Raw genomic sequence first — 20,070 nt, 5'->3', positions numbered from 1 at the left:
CTCCAGGTTTACTGTATCCCTTGGACCTTCTTATTGACGATGAAACACAGAAATTGCATCGGAATTAAATAAAAAAGGCACAATGCCGACTTAAGTACAAGAAGCCTGACTCTTCTTACTGACTATGTTTTGAACCATTCCTGTGACACTAGTTATAGATGCCGATGCTTTACTTCAAGTTTCCTGAATCCTTCTGACCTTCTTGTTGACGATGAAACACAGAAATTGCATCGGAATTAAATACAAAAATCACAATGCCGAATTAAGTACAAGAAGACTGACGCTTCTTACTGACTATGCTTTGAACCATTCCAGTGACACTAGTTATAAATTCCGATGCTTCACTTCAGGCTGACTGTATCCCTTGGACCTTCTTATTGACGATGAAACACAGCAATTGCATCGGAATTAAATAGAAAAGGCACAATGCCGACTTAAGTACAAGAAGACTAACTCTTCCTACTGTCTATGTTTTGAACCATTCCTGTGACACTAGTTATAGATTACGATGCTTCACTTCAGGTTTACTGCATCCCTCTGCCCTTCTTATTGACGATGAGACACAGAAATTGCAGTGGAATTAAAAACAAAGGGCACAATGCCGAATTAAGTACAAGAAGACTAATTCTTCTTACTGTCTATGTTTTGAACCATACATGTGACACTAGTTATAGATTCCGATGCTTCACTCCAGGTTTACTGTATCCCTTGCACCTTCTTATTGAGGCTGAAACACAGAAATTGCATCGGAATTAAATACAAAAGGTACAATGCCGACTTAAGTACAAGAAGACTGACTCTTCTTACTGACTATGTTTTGAATCATTCCTGTGACACTAGTTATAGATTCTGATGCTTCACTTCAGATTTACTGTATCCCTTGGACCTTCTTATTGACGATGAAACACAGCAATTGCATCGGAATTAAATACAAAAAGCACAATGGCGACATAAGTACAAGAAGACTGACTCTTGTTCCTGACTATGTTTTGAACCATTCATGTGACACTAGTTATACATTCCGGTGCTTCACTTCAGGTTTACCGTATCCCTTGGACCTTTATGTTGACGATGAAACACAGAAATTGCATCGGAATTAAATACAAAAGGTACAATGCCGACTTAAGTACAAGAAGACTGACTCTTCTTACTGACTATGTTTTGAATCATTCCTGTGACACTAGTTATAGATTCTGATGCTTCACTTCAGGTTTACTGTATCCCTTGGACCTTCTTATTGCCGATGAAACACAGAAATTGCATCGGAATTAAATACAAAAGGCAGAATGCCGACTTAAGTACAAGAAGACTGACTCTTCTTACTGTCGATGTTTTGAACCATTCCTGTGACACTAGTCATACATTCCCATGCTTCACTCCAGGTTTAATGTATTCCTTGGACCTTCGTATTGACGATGAAACACAGAAATTGCATCGGAATTAAATACAAAAGGCACAATGCCGACTTAAGTACAAGAAGACTGACTCTTCTTACTGTCTATGTTTTGAACCATTCCTGTGACACTAGTTATAGATTCCGATGCTTCACTCCAGGTTTACTATTTCCCTTGGACCTTTTTATTGACGATGAAATACAGAGATTCCATCGGAATTAAATAGAAAAGGTACAATGCCGACTTAAGTACAAGAAGACTGACTCTTCCTACTGTCTATGTTTTGAACCATTCCTGTGACACTAGTTATAGATTCTGATGCTTCACTTCAGGTTTACTGTATCCCTCTGACCTTCGTATTGACGATGAAACACAGAAATTGTATCGGGATTGCATAGAAAATGCACAATGCCGACTTAAGTACAAGAAGACCGACTCTTCTTACTGACTATGATTTGAACCATTCCTGTGACACTCGTTATAGACTCTAATGCTTCACTTCAGGTTTACTGTATCGCTTGGACCTTCTTATTGAAGATGAAACACAGAAATTGCATCGGAATTAAATACAAAATGCACAATGCCGACTTAAGTACAAGAATACTGACTCTTCTTACTGTCTATGTTTTGAACCATCCCTGTGACACTTGTTATAGATTCCGATGCTTCACTCCAGGTTTACTATATCCCTTGGACCTTCTTATTGGCGATGAAATACAGAAATTGCATTGGAATTAAATAGAAAATGCACAATGCCGACTAAAGTACAAGAAGACTGGCTCTTCCTACAGTCTATGTTCTGAACCAATCCTGTGACACTAGTTTTAGATTCCGATGCTTCACTTCAGGTTTACTGTATCCCTCTCTCCTTCGTATTGACGATGAAACACGAAAATTGTGTCGGAATTAAATACAAAAGGCACAATGCCGAATTAAGTACAAGAAGACTGACTCTTCCCACTGTCTATGTTTTGAACCATTCCTGTGACACTAGTTATAGATTCCGATGCTTCACTTTCGGTGTACTGTATCCCTTTGACCTTCTTATTGACGAAGAAGCACAGAAGTTGCATCCGAATTATATACAAAATGCACAATGCCGACTTAAATACAAGAAGACTGACTCTTCTTACTGACTATGTTTTGAACCATTCCTGTGACACTAGTTATAGACTCTGATGCTTCACTTCAGGTTTACTGTATCCCTTGGACATTCTTATTGAAGATGAAACACAGAAATTGCATCGGAATTAAATACAAAAGGCACAATGCCGACTTAATTACAAGAATACTGACTCTTCTTACTGTCTATGTTTTGAAACATTCCTGTGACACTTGTTATAGATTCCAATGCTTCACTCCAACTTTACTGTATCCCTTGGACATTCTTATTGACGATGAAACACAAAAATTGCATCGGAATCAAATACAAAAGGCACAATGCCTTCTTTAGTACAAGAAGACTGTCTCTTCTTACTGACTATGTTTTGAACCATTCCTGTGACACTAGTTATAGATTCCAATGCTTCTCTTTAGGTTTACTGTATCCCTCTGACGTTCTTATTGACGATGAAACACAGAAATTGCGTCGGAATTAAATACAAAAGGCACAATGCCGACTTAAGTACAAGAATACTGACTCTTCTTACTGACTATGATTTGAACCATTCCTGTGACACTCGTTATAGACTCTAATCCTTCACTTCAGGTTTACTGTATCGCTTGGACCTTCTTATTGAAGATGAAACACAGAAATTGCATCGGAATTAAATACAAATGGCACAATGCCGAATTACGTACAAAAAGACTGACTCGTCTTACTGCCAATGTTTTGAACCATTCCTGTGACACTAGTAATAGACTCCGATGCTTCACTCTAGGTTTACTGTATCCCTTGGACCTTCTTATTGACGATGAAACAAAGAAATTGAATCGGAATTAAATAAAAAGGGCACAATGACGACTTAAGTAAAAGAATACTGACTCTTCTTACTGTCTATGTTTTGAACCATCCCTGTGTCACTTGTTATAGATTCCGATGCTTCACTCCAGGTATACTGTATCCCTTGGACCTTCTTATTGACGATGAAACACAGAAATTGCATCGGAATCAAATACAAAAGGCACAATGATGACTTTAGTACAAGAAGACTGTCTCTTCTTACTGACTATGTTTTGAACCATTCCTGTGACACTAGATATAGATTCCGATGCTTCACTTCAGATTTGCTGCATCCCTCTGCCATTCTTATTGACGATGAAACACAGAAATTGCAGCGGAATTAAATACAAAAGGCACAATACCGACTTAAGTACAAGAAGACCGATTCTTCTTCTGTCTATGTTTTGAACCATTCCTGTGACGCCAGATATAGTATTCGATGCTTCACTTCAGGTTTACTGTATCCCTTGGACCTTCGTATTGAAGTTGAAACACAGAAATTGCATCGCAATTAAACACAATAGGCACAATGCCGACTTAAGTACAAGAGGACTCACTCTTCTTACTGACTATGTTTTGAACCCTTCCTGTGACTCTAGTTATAGATTCCGGTGCTTCACTTGAGGTTTACTGTGTCACTCTGACCTTCTTTTTGACGATGAAACACAAAAATTGCATCGGAATTAAATACAAAAGCCACAATGCCGACTTGGGTTGAAGAATACTGACTCTTCTTACTGTCTATTTTTGAACCATCCATGTGACGCTTGTTATAGATTCCGATGCTTCACTCCAGGTTTACTTTATCCCTTGGACCTTCTTATTGACGATGAAACACGGAAATTGCATCGGAGTTAAATACAAAAGGCAAAATGCCGACTTTAGTACAAGAAGACTGTCTCTTCTTACTGACTATGTTTTGAACCATTCCTACGACACTAGTTATAGATTCCGATGCTTCACTTCAGATTTACTGTATCCCTCTGACGTTCTTATTGACGATGAAACACAGAAATTGCGTCGGAATCAAATACAAAAGGCACAATGCCGAATTAAGTACAAGAAGACTGACTCTTCTTACTGACTATGTTTTGAACCATTCCTGTGACACTAGTTATAGATTCCGATGGTTTACTTCAGGTTCACTGTATCCCTCTGACGTTCTTATTGACGATGAAATACAGAAATTGCGTCGGAATTAAATACAAAAGGCACAATGCCGAATTAAGAACAAGAAGACTGACTCTTCTTACTGACTATGTTTTGAACCATTCCTGTGACACTGGTTATAGATTCCGATGCTTTACTTCAGGTTTACTGTATCCCTCTGACCTTCTTATTGACGATGAAACACAGAAATTGCATCGGAATTAAATACAAAAGGCACAATGCCGACTTAAGTACAGGTAAACTGACACTTCTTACTGTCTTTGTTTTGAACCATTCCTGTGACACTAGTTATAGATTCCGATGCTTTACTTCAGGTTCACTGTATCCCTCTGACGTTCTTATTGACGATGAAACACAGAAATTGCATCGGAATCAAATACAAAAGGCACAATGCCGACCTTAGTACCAGAAGACTGTCTCTTCTTACTGACTATGTTTTGAACCATTCCTGTGACACTAGTTATAGATTCCGATGCTTCACTTCAGATTTACTGCATCCCTCTGCCATTCTTTTTGACGATGAAACACAAAAATTGTAGCGGAATTAAATACAAATGGCACAATACCGACTTAAGTACAAGAAGACCGATTCTTCTTCTGTCTATGTTTTGAACCATTCCTGTGACACCAGATATAGATTTCGATGCTTCACTTCAGGTTTACTGTATCCCTTGGACCCTCTTATTGAAGATGAAACACAGTTATTCCATCGGAATTAAACACAAAAGGCACAATGCCGACTTAAGTACAAGAGGACTCACTCTTCTTAATGACTATGCTTTGAACCATTCCTGTGACACTAGTTATAGATTCCGGTGCTTCACTTCGGGTTTTCTGTATCACTCTGACCTTGTTATTGACGATGAAACACAGAAATTGCATCGGAATTAAATACAAAAGGCACAATGCCGACTTAAGTACAACAAGACTGACACTTCTTACTGACTATGTTGTGAACCATTCCTGTGACACTAGTTATAGGTTCTAATGCTTCACTTCAGGTTTACTGTATCCCTCTGACCTTCTTATTGACAATGAAACACAGAAATTGCATCGGAATTAAATACAAAATGCACAATGCCGACTTGATTACAAGTAGACTGACTCTTCTTACTGACTATGTTTCGAACCATTCCTGTGACACTAGTTATAGACTCTGATGCTTCACTTCAGGTTTACTGTATCCCTTCGACCTTCTTATTGAAGATGAAACACAGAAATTGCATCGGAATTAAATACTAAAGGCACAATGCCGAATGAAGTACAAGAAGACTGTCTCGTCTCACTGTCGATGCTTTGAACCATTCCTGTGACACTAGTTATAGATTCCGATGCTTCACTCCAGGCTTAATGTATCCCTTGGACCTTCTTATTGACGTTGAAACACAGAAATTGCATCGGAATTAAATAAAAAAGGCACAATGCCGAGTTAATAACAAGAATACTGACTCTTCTAATTGTCTATGTTTGAACCAGCCCTGTGACACTAGTTATAGATTCCGATGCTTCACTCCAGGTTTACTGTATCCCTTGGACCTTCTTATTGACGATGAAACACAGAAATTGCATCGGAATTAAATAAAAAATGCACAATGCCGACTTAAGTACAAGAAGCCTGACTCTTCTTACTGACTATGTTTTGAACCATTCCTGTGACACTAGTTATAGATTCCGATGCTTTACTTCAAGTTTCCTGAATCCTTCTGACCTTCTTATTGACGATGAAACACAGAAATTGCATCGGAATTAAATACAAAAATCACAATGCCGAATTAAGTACAAGAAGACTGACGCTTCTTACTGACAATGCTTTGAACCATTCCTGTGACACTAGTTATAGATTCCGATGCTTCACTTCAGGCTGACTGTATCCCTTGGACCTTCTTATTGACGATGAAACACAGCAATTGCATCGGAATTAAATAGAAAAGGCACAATGCCGACTTAAGTACAAGAAGACTGACTCTTGTTCCTGACTATGTTTTGAACCATTCATGTGACACTAGTTATACATTCCGGTGCTTCACTTCAGGTTTACCGTATCCCTTGGACCTTCTTGTTGACGATGAAACACAGAAATTGCATCGGAATTAAATACAAAAGGTACAATGCCGACTTAAGTACAAGAAGACTGACTCTTCTTACTGTTAATGTTTTGAATCATTCCTGGGACACTAGTTATAGATTCTGATGCTTCACTTCAGGTTTACTGTATCCCTTGGACCTTCTTATTGCCGATGAAACACAGAAATTGCATCGGAATTAAATACAAAAGGCAGAATGCCGACTTAAGTACAAGAAGACTGACTCTTCTTACTGTCGATGTTTTGAACCATTCCTGTGACACTAGTCATACATTCCCATGCTTCACTCCAGGTTTAATGTATTCCTTGGACCTTCTTATTGACGATGAAACACAGAAATTGCATCGGAATTAAATACAAAAGGCACAATGCCGACTTAAGTACAAGAAGACTGACTCTTCTTACTGTCTATGTTTTGAACCATTCCTGTGACACTAGTTATAGATTCCGATGCTTCACTCCAGGTTTACTATTTCCCTTGGACCTTTTTATTGACGATGAAATACAGAGATTCCATCGGAATTAAATAGAAAACGTACAATGCCGACTTAAGTACATGAAGACTGACTCTTCCTACTGTCTATGTTTTGAACCATTCCTGTGACACTAGTTATAGATTCTGATGTTTCACTTCAGGTTTACTGTATCCCTCTGACCTTCGTATTGACGATGAAACACAGAAATTGTATCGGGATTGCATAGAAAATGCACAATGCCGACTTAAGTACAAGAAGACCGACTCTACTTACTGACTATGATTTGAACCATTCCTGTGACACTCGTTATAGACCCTAATGCTTCACTTCAGGTTTACTGTATCGCTTGGGCCTTCTTATTGAAGATGAAACACAGAAATTGCATCGGAATTAAATACAAAATGCACAATGCCGACTTAAGTACAAGAATACTGACTCTTCTTACTGTCTATGTTTTGAACCATCCCTGTGACACTTGTTATAGATTCCGATGCTTCACTCCAGGTTTACTATATCCCTTGGACCTTCTTATTGGCGATGAAATACAGAAATTGCATCGGAATTAAATAGAAAATGCACAATGCCGACTAAAGTACAAGAAGACTGGCTCTTCCTACAGTCTATGTTCTGAACCAATCCTGTGACACTAGTTATAGATTCCGATGCTTCACTTTAGGTTTACTGTATCCCTCTCACCTTCGTATTGACGATGAAACACGAAAATTGTGTCGGAATTAAATACAAAAGGCACAATGCCGAATTAAGTACAAGAAGACTGACTCTTCCCACTGTCTATGTTTTGAACCATTCCTGTGACACTAGTTATAGAATCCGATGCTTCACTTTCGGTGTACTGTATCCCTTTGACCTTCTTATTGACGGAGAAGCAAAGAAGTTGCATCCGAATTATATACAAAATGCACAATGCCGACTTAAATACAAGAAGACTGACTCTTCTTACTGACAATGTTTTGAACCATTCCTGTGACACTAGTTATAGACTCTGATGCTTCAATTCAGGTTTACTGTATCCCTTGGACCTTCTTATTGAAGATGAAACACAGAAATTGCATCGGAATTAAATACAAAAGGCACAATGCCGACTTAAGTACAAGAATACTGACTCTTCTTACTGTCTATGTTTTGAAACATTCCTGTGACACTTGTTATAGATTCCAATGCTTCACTCCAACTTTACTGTATCCCTTGGACATTCTTATTGACGATGAAACACAAAAATTGCATTGGAATCAAATACAAAAGGCACAATGCCTTCTTTAGTACAAGAAGACTGTCTCTTCTTACTGACTATGTTTTGAACCATTCCTGTGACACTAGTTATAGATTCCAATGCTTCTCTTCAGATTTACTGTATCCCTCTGACGTTCTTATTGACGATGAAACACAGAAATTGCATCGGAATTAAATACAAAAGGCACAATGCCGACTTAAGTACAAGAATACTGACTCTTCTTACTGACTATGATTTGAACCATTCCTGTGACACTCGTTATAGACTCTAATGCTTCACTTCAGGTTTACTGTATCGCTTGGACCTTCTTATTGAAGATGAAACACAGAAATTGCATCGGAATTAAATACAAATGGCACAATGCCGAATTAAGTACAAGAAGACTGACTCGTCTTACTGCCAATGTTTTGAACCATTCCTGTGACACTAGTAATAGACTCCGATGCTTCACTCTAGGTTTACTGTATCCCTTGGACCTTCTTATTGACGATGAAACAAAGAAATTGCATCGGAATTAAATAAAAAGGGCACAATGACGACTTAAGTAAAAGAATACTGACTCTTCTTACTGTCTATGTTTTGAACCATCCCTGTGTCACTTGTTATAGATTCCGATGCTTCACTCCAGGTTTACTGTATCCCTTGGACCGTCTTATTGACGATGAAACACAGAAATTGCATCGGAATCAAATTTAAAAGGCACAATGATGACTTTAGTACAAGAAGACTGTCTCTTCTTACTGACTATGTTTTGAACCATTCCTATGACACTAGTTATAGATTCCGATGCTTCACTTCAGATTTGCTGCATCCCTCTGCCATTCTTATTGACGATGAAACACAGAAATTGCAGCGGAATTAAATACAAAAGGCACAATACCGACTTTAGTACAAGAAGTCCGATTCTTCTTCTGTCTATGTTTTGACCATTCCTGTGACGCCAGATATAGATTTCGATGCTTCACTTCAGGTTTACTGTATCCCTTGGACCTTCGTATTGAAGATGATACACAGAAATTGCATCGGAATTAAACACAATAGGCACAATGCCGACTTAAGTACAAGAGGACTCACTCTTCTTACTGACTATGTTTTGAACCTATCCTGTGACTCTAGTTATAGATTCCGGTGCTTCACTTGAGGTTTACTGTGTCACTCTGACCTTCTTATTGACGATGAAACACAAAAATTGCATCGGAATTAAATACAAAAGGCACAATGCCGGCTTGAGTTCAAGAATACTGACTCTTCTTACTGTCTATCTTTTGAACCATCCCTGTGACGCTTGTTATAGATTCCGATGCTTCACTCCAGGTTTACTTTATCCCTTGGACCTTCTTATTGACGATGAAACACGGAAATTGCATCGGAGTTAAATTCAAAAGGCAAAATGCCGACTTTAGTACAAGAAGACTGTCTCTTCTTACTGACTATGTTTTGAACCATTCCTATGACACTAGTTATAGATTCCGATGCTTCACTTCAGATTTACTGTATCCCTCTGACGTTCTTATTGACGATGAAACACAGAAATTGCGTCGGAATCAAATACAAAAGGCACAATGCCGAATTAAGTACAAGAAGACTGACTCTTCTTACTGACTATGTTTTGAACCATTCCTGTGACACTAGTTATAGATTCCGATGCTTTACTTCTGGTTCACTGTATCCCTCTGACGTTCTTATTGACGATGAAATACAGAAATTGCGTCGGAATTAAATACAAAAGGCACAATGCCGAATTAAGTACAAGAAGACTGACTCTTATTACTGACTATGTTTTGAACCATTCCTGTGACACTGGTTATAGATTCCGATGCTTTACTTCAGGTTTACTGTATCCCTCTGACCTTCTTATTGACGATGAAACACAGAAATTGCATCGGAATTAAATACAAAAGGCACAATGCCGACTTAAGTACAGGTAAACTGACACTTCTTACTGTCTTTGTTCTGAACCATTCCTGTGACACTAGTTATAGATTCCGATGCTTTACTTCAGGTTCACTGTATCCCTCTGACGTTCTTATTGACGATGAAACACAGAAATTGCATCGGAATCAAATACAAAGGGCACAATGCCGACCTTAGTACCAGAAGACTGTCTCTTCTTACTGACTATGTTTTGAACCATTCCTGTGACACTAGTTATAGATTCCGATGCTTCACTTCAGATTTACTGCATCCCTCTGCCATTCTTTTTGACGATGAAACACAGAAATTGTAGCGGAATTAAATACAAATGGCACAATACCGACTTAAGTACAAGAAGACCGATTCTTCTTCTGTCTATGTTTTGAACCATTCCTGTGACCCCAGATATAGATTTCGATGCTTAACTTCAGGTTTACTGTATCCCTTGGACCCTCTTATTGAAGATGAAACACAGATATTGCATCGGAATTAAACACAAAAGGCACAATGCCGACTTAAGTACAAGAGGACTCACTCTTCTTAATGACTATGCTTTGAACCATTCCTGTGACACTAGTTATAGATTCCGGTGCTTCACTTCGGGTTTTCTGTATCACTCTGACCTTCTTATTGACGATGAAACACAGAAATTGCATCGGAATTAAATACAAAAGGCACAATGCCGACTTAAGTACAACAAGACTGACACTTCTTACTGACTATGTTGTGAACCATTCCTGTGACACTAGTTATAGGTTCTAATGCTTCACTTCAGGTTTACTGTATCCCTCTGACCTTCTTATTGACAATGAAACACAGAAATTGCATCGGAATTAAATACAAAATGCACAATGCCGACTTGATTACAAGTAGACTGACTCTTCTTACTGACTATGTTTCGAACCATTCCTGTGACACTAGTTATAGACTCTGATGCTTCACTTCAGGTTTACTGTATCCCTTGGACCTTCTTATTGAAGATGAAACACAGAAATTGCATCGGAATTAAATACTAAAGGCACAATGCCGAATGATGTACAAGAAGACTGACTCGTCTCACTGTCGATGCTTTGAACCATTCCTGTGACACTAGTTATACATTCCGATGCTTCACTCCAGGTTTAATGTATCCCTTGGACCTTCTTATTGACGATGAAACATAGAAATTGCATCGGAAGTAAATACAAAAGGCACAATGCCGACTTTAGTACAAGAAGACTGTCTCTTCTTACTGACTATGTTTTGAACCATTCCTGTGACACTAGTTATAGATTCCGATGCATCGCTTCAGATTTACTGTATCCCTCTGACGTTCTTATTGACGATGAAACACAGAAATTGTGTCGGAATTAAATACAAATGGCACAATGCCGAATTAAGTACAAGAAGTCTGACTCTTCTTACTGTCTATGTTTTGAAGCATTCCTGTGACACTAGTAATAGATTCCGATGCTTCACTCTAGGTTTACTGTATCCCTTGGACCTTCTTATTGACGATGAAACACAGAAATTGCATCGTAATTAAATACAAAAGGCACAATGCCGACTTAAGTACAACAAGACTGACTCTTCTTACTGATTATGTTTTGAACCATTCCTGTGACACTAGTTATAGGTTCCAATGCTTCACTTCAGGTTTACTGTATCCCTCTGACCTTCTTATTGACAATGAAACACAGAAATTGCATCGGAATTAAATACAAAATGCACAATGCCGACTTGATTACAAGTAGACAGACTCTTCTTACTGACTATGTTTTGAACCATTCCTGTGACACTAGTTATAGACTCTGATGCTTCACTTCAGGTTTACTGTAACCCTCTGACCTTCTTATTGACGATGAAAGACAGAAATTGCATCGGAATTAAATTCAAAAGGCACAATGCCGACTTAAGTACAAGAAAACTGACACTTCCCACTGTCTATATTTTGAACCAATCCTGTGACACTAGTTATAGATTCCGGTGATTCACTTCAAGTTTACTGTATCCCTTGAACCTTCTTATTGACGATGAAACACAGGAATTGCATCGGAATTAAATTCAAAAGGCACAATGCCGACTTAAGTACAAGAAGACTGACACTTCCCACTGTCTATGTTTTGAACCAATCCTGTGACACTAGTTATAGATTCCGGTGATTCACTTTAAGTTTGCTGTATCCCTTGAACCTTCTTATTGACGATGAAACACAGAAATTGCATCGGAATTAAATACAAAAGGCACAATGCCGAATTAAGTACAAGAAGACTGACTCTTCTTACTGTCTATGGTTTGAACCATTCCGGTGACACTAGTTATAGATTCCGATGCATCACTTTCGGTTTACCGTATCCCTTGGACCTTCTTATTGACGAAGAAGCACAGAAGTTGCATCGGAATTATATACAAAATGCACAATGCCGACTTAAATACAAGAAGACTGACTCTTCTTACTGACTATGTTTTGAACCATTCCTGTGACACTAGTCATAGACTCTGATGCTTCACTTCAGGTTTACTGTATCCGTTGGACTTTCTTATTGAAGTGAAACACAGAAATTGCATCGGAATTAAATACAAAAGGCACAATGCCGACTTAAGTACAAGAATACTGACTCTTCTTACTGTCTATGTTTTGAACCATCCCTGTGACACTTGTTACAGATTCCGATGCTTCAATCCAGCTTTACTGTATCCCTTGGACCTTCTTATTGACGATGAAACACAGAAATTGCATCGGAATCAAATACAAAAGGCACAATGCCGACTTTAGTACAAGAAGACTGTCTCTTCTTACTGACTATGTTTTGAACCATTCCTGTGACACTAGTTATAGATTCCGATGCATCGCTTCAGATTTACTGTATCCCTCTGACGTTCTTATTGACGATGAAACACAGAAATTGTGTCGGAATTAAATACAAATGGCACAATGCCGAATTAAGTACAAGAAGTCTGACTCTTCTTACTGTCTATGTTTTGAAGCATTCCTGTGACACTAGTAATAGATTCCGATGCTTCACTCTAGGTTTACTGTATCCCTTGGACCTTCTTATTGACGATGAAACACAGAAATTGCATCGGAATTAAATAAAAAAGGCACAATGCCGACTTAAGTACAAGAATACTGACTCTTCTTACTGTCTATGTTTTGAACCATCCCTGTGACACTTGTTAAAGATTCAGATGCTTCACTCCAGGTTTACTGTATCCCTTGGACCTTCTTATTGACGATGAAACACAGAAATTGCATCGGAATCAAATACAAAAGGCACAATGCCGACTTTAGTACCAGAAGACTGTCTCTTCTTCATGACTATGTTTTGAACCATTCCTGTGACACTAGTTATAGATTCCGATGCTTCACTTCAGATTTACTGCATCCCTCTGCCATTCTTTTTGACGATGAAACACAGAAATTGTAGCGGAATTAAATACAAATGGCACAATACCGACTTAAGTACAAGAAGACCGATTCTTTTTCTGTCTATGTCTTGAACCATTCCTGTGACACCAGATATAGATTTCGATGTTTCACTTCAGGTTTACTGTATCCCTTGGACCTTCTTATTGAATATGAAACACAGATATTGCATCGGAATTAAACACAAAAGGCACAATGCCGACTTAAGTACAAGATGACTCACTCTTCTTACTGACTATGCTTTGAACCATTCCTGTGACACTAGTTATAGATTCCGGTGCTTCACTTCAGGTTTTCTGTATCACTCTGACCTTCTTATTGACGATGAAACACAGAAATTGCATCGGAATTAAATACAAAATGCACAATGCCGACTTGATTACAAGTAGACAGACTCTTCTTACTGACTATGTTTTGAACCATTCCTGTGACACTAGTTATAGACTCTGATGCTTCACTTCAGGTTTACTGTATCCCTTGGACCTTCTTATTGAAGATGAAACACAGAAATTGCATCGGAATTAAATACTAAAGGCACAATGCCGAATTAAGTACAAGATGACTGACTCTTCTTACTGTCGATGATTTGAACCATTCCTGTGGCACTAGTTATAGATTCCGATGCTTCACTCCAGGTTTAATGTATCCCTTGGACCCTCTTATTGACGATGAAACACAGAAATTGCATCGGAAGTAAATACAAAAGGCACAATGCCGACTTAAGTACAAGAAGACTGACTCTTCTTACTGTCTATGTTTTGAACCATTCCTGTGACAGTAGGTATAGATTCCGATGCTTCACTCCAGATTTACTATATCCCTTGGACCTTCGTATTGACGATGAAATACAGAAATTGCATCGGAATTAAATACAAAAGGCACAATGCGGACTTAAGTACAAGAAGACTGACTCTTCCTACTGTCTATGTTTTGAACCATTCCTGTGACACTAGTTATAGATTCCGGTGAATCACTTCAGGTTTACTGTATCCCTTGAACCTTTTTATTGACGATGAAACACAGAAATTGCATCGGAATTAAATAGATAAGGTACAATGCCGACTTAAGTACAAGAAGACTGACTCTACCTACTGTCTATGATTTGAACCATTCCTGTGACACTAATTATAGATTCCAATTCTTCACTTCAGGTTTACTGTATCCCTTGGTCCTTCGTGTTGACGATGAAACACAGAAATTGCATCGGAATGAAATAAAAAAGGCACAATGCCGACTTAAGTACAAGAAGACTGACTCTTCTTACTGTCTATGCTTTGAACCTTTCCTGTGACACTAGTTATAGATTCCGATGCTTCATTCCAAGTTTACTATATCTCTTGAACCTTTTTATTGACGATGAAATACAGAAATTGCATCGGAATTAAATAGAAAAGGCACAATGCCGACTTAAGTACAAGAAGACTGACACTTCCCACTGTCTATGTTTTGAACCAATCCTGTGACACTAGTTATAGATTCCGGTGATTCACTTCAAGTTTACTGTATCCCTTGAACCTTCTTATTGACGATGAAACACAGAAATTGCATCGGAATTAAATACAAAAGGCACAATGCCGAATTAAGTACAAGAAGACTGACTCTTCTTACTGTCTATGGTTTGAACCATTCCGGTGACACTAGTAATAGATTCCGATGCTTCACTCTAGGTTTACTGTATCCCAAGGACCTTCTTATTGACGATGAAACAAAGAATTTGCATCGTAATTAAATAAAATAAGTACAATGCCGTGCTAATTACAAGAAGACTGACTCATCTTACTGTCTATGTTTTGAACCATTCCTATGACACTAGTTATAGATTCTGATGCTTCACTTCAAATTTACTGTATCCCTCTTACGTTCTTATTGACGATGAAACACAGAAATTGCATCGGAATTAAATGCAAAAGGCACAATGCCGACCTAAGTACAAGAAGCCTGACTCTTCTTACTGACTATGTTTTGAACCATTCCTGTGACACTAGTTATAGATTCCGGTGATTCACTTCAAGTTTACTGTATCCCTTGAACCTTCTTATTGACGATGAAACACAGGAATTGCATCGGAATTAAATACAAAAGGCACAAGGCCGACTTAAGTACAAGATGACTGACTCTTCTTACTGACTATGTTTTGAACCATTCCTGTGACACTAGTTATGGATTCTGATGCTTCACTTCAGGTTCACTGTATCCCTTGGAACTTCTTATTGACGATGAAACACAGAAATTGCATCGGAATCAAATACAAAAGGCACAATGCCGTCTTAAGTACAAGAAGACTGATTCTTCTTACTGTCCATGTTTTGAACCATTCCTGTGACACTAGTTATAGATTCCGATGCTTCACTCCAGGTTTAATGTATCCCTTGGACCTTCTTATTGACGATGAAACACAGAAATTGCATCGGAATGAAATAAAAAAGGCACAATGCCGACTTAAATACAAGAAGACTGACTCTTCCTACTGTCTATGTTTTGAACCATTCCTGTGACACTAGTTATAGATTCCGATGCTTCACTCCAGGTTTACTATATCACTTGGACCTTCTTATTGACGATGAAATACAGAAATTGCATCGGAATTAAGTAGAAAAGGCACAATGCCGACTTAAGTACAAGAAGACTGACTCTTCCTACTGTCTATGTTTTGAATCACTCCTGTCGCACTAGTTATAGATTCCGATGCTTCACTTCAGGTTTACTGTAACCCTCTGTCCTCCTTATTGACGATGAAACACAGAAATTGCATCGGAATTAAATTCAAAAGGCACAATGCCGACTTAAGTACAAGAAGACTGACTCTTCTTACTGACAATGTATTGAACCATCTTGTGACACTAGTTATAGATTCCGATGATGCACTGCAGATTTACTGTATCCCTCTGACCTTCTTATTGACGATGAAACACAGAAATTGCATCGGAATTAAATACTAAAGGCACAATGCCGAATTAAGTACAAGAAGACTGACTCTTCTTACTGTCGATGTTTTGAACCATTCCTGTGACACTAGTTATCGATTCCGATGCTTCACTCCAGGTTTAATGTATCCCTTGGACCTTCTCATTGACGATGAAACACAGAAATTGCATCGGAAGTAAATAAAAAAGGCACAATGCAAACAGAAGTACACGAAGACTGACTCTTCTTACTGTCTATGTTTTGAACCATTCCTGTGTCACTTGTTATAGATTCCGATGCTTCGCTCCAGGTTTACTATATCCTTTGGACCTTCGTATTGATGATGAAATACAGAAATTGCATCGGAATTAAATAGAAAAGGCACAATGCCGACGAAAGTACAAGAAGACTGACTCTTCTCACTGACGATGTTTTGAACCATTCCTGTGACACTAGTTATAGACTCTGATGCTTCACTTCAGGTTTACTGTATCCCTTGGACCTTCTTATTGAAGATGAAACACAGAAATTTCATCGGAATTAAATACAAAAGGCACAATGCCGAGTTAAGTACAAGAATACTGACACTTCTTACTGTCTATGTCTTGAACCAACCCTGTGACACTTGTTATTGATTGCGATGCTTCACTCCAGGTTTACTGTATCCCTTATACCTTCTTATTGACGATGAAACACAGAAATTGCATCGGAATTAAATACAAAAGGCACAATGCCGACTTAAGTACAAGAAGACTGACTCTTCCTACTGTCTATACTTTGAACCATTCCTGTGATACTAATTATAGATTCCGATGCTTCACTTCAGGTTTACTGTATCCCTTGGACCTTCGTGTTGACGATGAAACACAGAAATTGCATCGGAATGAAATAAAAAAGGCACAATGCCGACTTAAGTACAAGAAAACTGAGTCTTCTTACTGTCTATGCTTTGAACCATTCCTGTGGCACTAGTTATAGATTCCGATGCTTCACTCCATGTTTACTATATCTCTTGGACCTTTTTATTGACGATGAAACACAGAAATTGCATCGGAATTAAATAGAAAAGGTACAATGCCGACTTAAGGACAACAAGACTGACTCTTCCTACTGTCTATGTTTTGAACCATTCCTGTGATACTAATTATTGATTCCGATGCTTCACTTCAGGTTTACTGTATCCCTTGGACCTTCGTGTTGACGATGAAACACAGAAATTGCATCGGAATGAAATAAAAAAGGCATAATGCCGACTTAAGTACAAGAAGACTGACTCTTCTTACTGTCTATGTTTTGAACCATTCCTGTGGCACTAGTTATAGATTCCGATGCTTCACTCTATGTTTACTATATCTCTTGGACCTTCTTATTGACGATGAAATACAGAAATTGCATCGGAATTAAATAGAAAAGGCACAATGCCGACTTAAGTACAAGATGACTGACTCTTCCTACTGCTATGTTTTGAACCATTCCTGTCACACTAGTTATAGATTACGATGCTTCACTTCAGGTTTACTGTAACCCTCTGACCTTCGTATTGACGATGAAACACAGAAATTGCATCGGAATTAAATTCAAAAGGCACAATGCCGACTTAAGTACAAGAAGACTGACTCTTCTTACTGTCTATGTTTTGAACCAATCCTGTGACACTAGTTATAGACTCCGGTGATTCACTTCAAGTTTACTGTATCCCTTGAACCTTCTTATTGACGATGAAACACAGGAATTGCATCGGAATTAAATACAAAAGGCACAATGCCGACTTAAGTACAAGATGACTGACTCTTCTTACTGACTATGTTTTGAACCATTCCTGTGACACTAGTTACAGATTCAGGTGCTTCACATCAGGTTTACTGTATCCATTGGACCTTCTTAAAGACTATGAAACACAGAAATTGCATCGGAATTAAATACAAAAGGCACAATGCCGACTTAAGTACAAGAAGACAGACTCTTCATACTGACTATGTTTTGAACCATTCCTGTGACACTAGTTATAGATTCCGATGCTTCACTCCAGGTTTACTATATCTCTTGGACCTTCTTATTGACGATGAAATACAGAAATTGCATCGGAATTAAGTAGAAAAGGCACAATGCCGAAATAAGTACAAGAAGACTGACTCTTCCTACGGTCTATGTTTTGAACCACTCCTGTCACACTAGTTATAGATTCCGATGCTTCACTTCAGGTTTACTGTAATCTTCTGACCTCCATATTGACGATGAAACACAGAAATTGCATCGGAATTAAATTCAAAAGGCATAATGCCGAATTAAGTACAAGAAGACTGACTCTTCTTACTGTCGATGTTTTGAACCATTCCTGTGACACTAGTTATCGATTCCGATGCTTCACTCCAGGTTTAATGTATCCCTTGGACCTTCTTATTGACGATGAAACACAGAAATTGCATCGGAAGTAAATAAAAAAGGCACAATGCCGACTTAAGTACACGAAGACTGACTCTTCTTACTGTCTATGTTTTGAACCATTCCTGTGACACTAGTTATAGATTCCGATGCTTCACTCCAGGTTTACTATATCCCTTGGATCTTCGTATTGATGATGAAATACAGAAATTGCATCGGAATTAAATAGAAAAGGCACAATGCCGACATAAGTACAAGAAGACTGACTCTTCGCACTGACGATGTTTTGAACCATTCCTGTGACACTAGTTATAGACTCTGATGCTTCACTTCAGGTTTACTGTATCCCTTGGACCTTCTTATTGAAGATGAAACACAGAAATTTCATCGGAATTAAATACAAAAGGCACAATGCCGACTTACGTACAAGAGTACTGACTCTTCTTACAGTCTATGCCTTGAACCAACCCTGTGACACTTGTTATTGATTCCGATGCTTCACTCCAGGTTTACTGTATCCCTTGGGCCTTCTTATTGACGATGAAACACAGAAATTGCATCGGAATTAAATACAAAAGGCACAATGCCGACTTAAATACAAGAAGACTGACTCTTCCTACTGTCTATGTTTTGAACCAATCCTGTGACACTAGTTATAGATTCCGGTGCTTCACTCCAGGTTTACTGTATCCCTTGGACCTTTTTATTGACGATGAAACACAGAAATTGCATCGGTATTAAATAGAAAAGGTACAATGCCGACTTAAGTAAAAGAAGACTGACTCTTCCTACTGTCTATGTTCTGAACCATTCCTGTGATACTAATTATAGATTCCGCTGCTTCACTTCAGGTTTACTGTATCCCTTGGACCTTCGTGTTGACGATTAAACACAGAAATTGCATCGGAATGAAATAAAAAAGGCACAATGCCGACTTAAGTACAAGAAGACTGACTCTTCTTACTGTCTATGCTTTGAACCATTCCTGTGGCACTAGTTATAGATTCCGATGCTTCACTCCATTTTTACTATATCTCTTGGACCTTCTTATTGACGATGAAATACAGAAATTGCATCGGAATTAAATAGAAAAGGCACAATGCCGACTTAAGTACAAGAAGACTGGCTCTTCCTACTGTCTATGTT

The sequence above is a fragment of the Schistocerca americana genome, chromosome 3 (assembly GCF_021461395.2).
Source record: "Schistocerca americana isolate TAMUIC-IGC-003095 chromosome 3, iqSchAmer2.1, whole genome shotgun sequence".
NCBI lineage: Eukaryota > Metazoa > Arthropoda > Insecta > Orthoptera > Acrididae > Schistocerca > Schistocerca americana.
Note: the sequence above shows the minus strand (reverse complement) of the source record.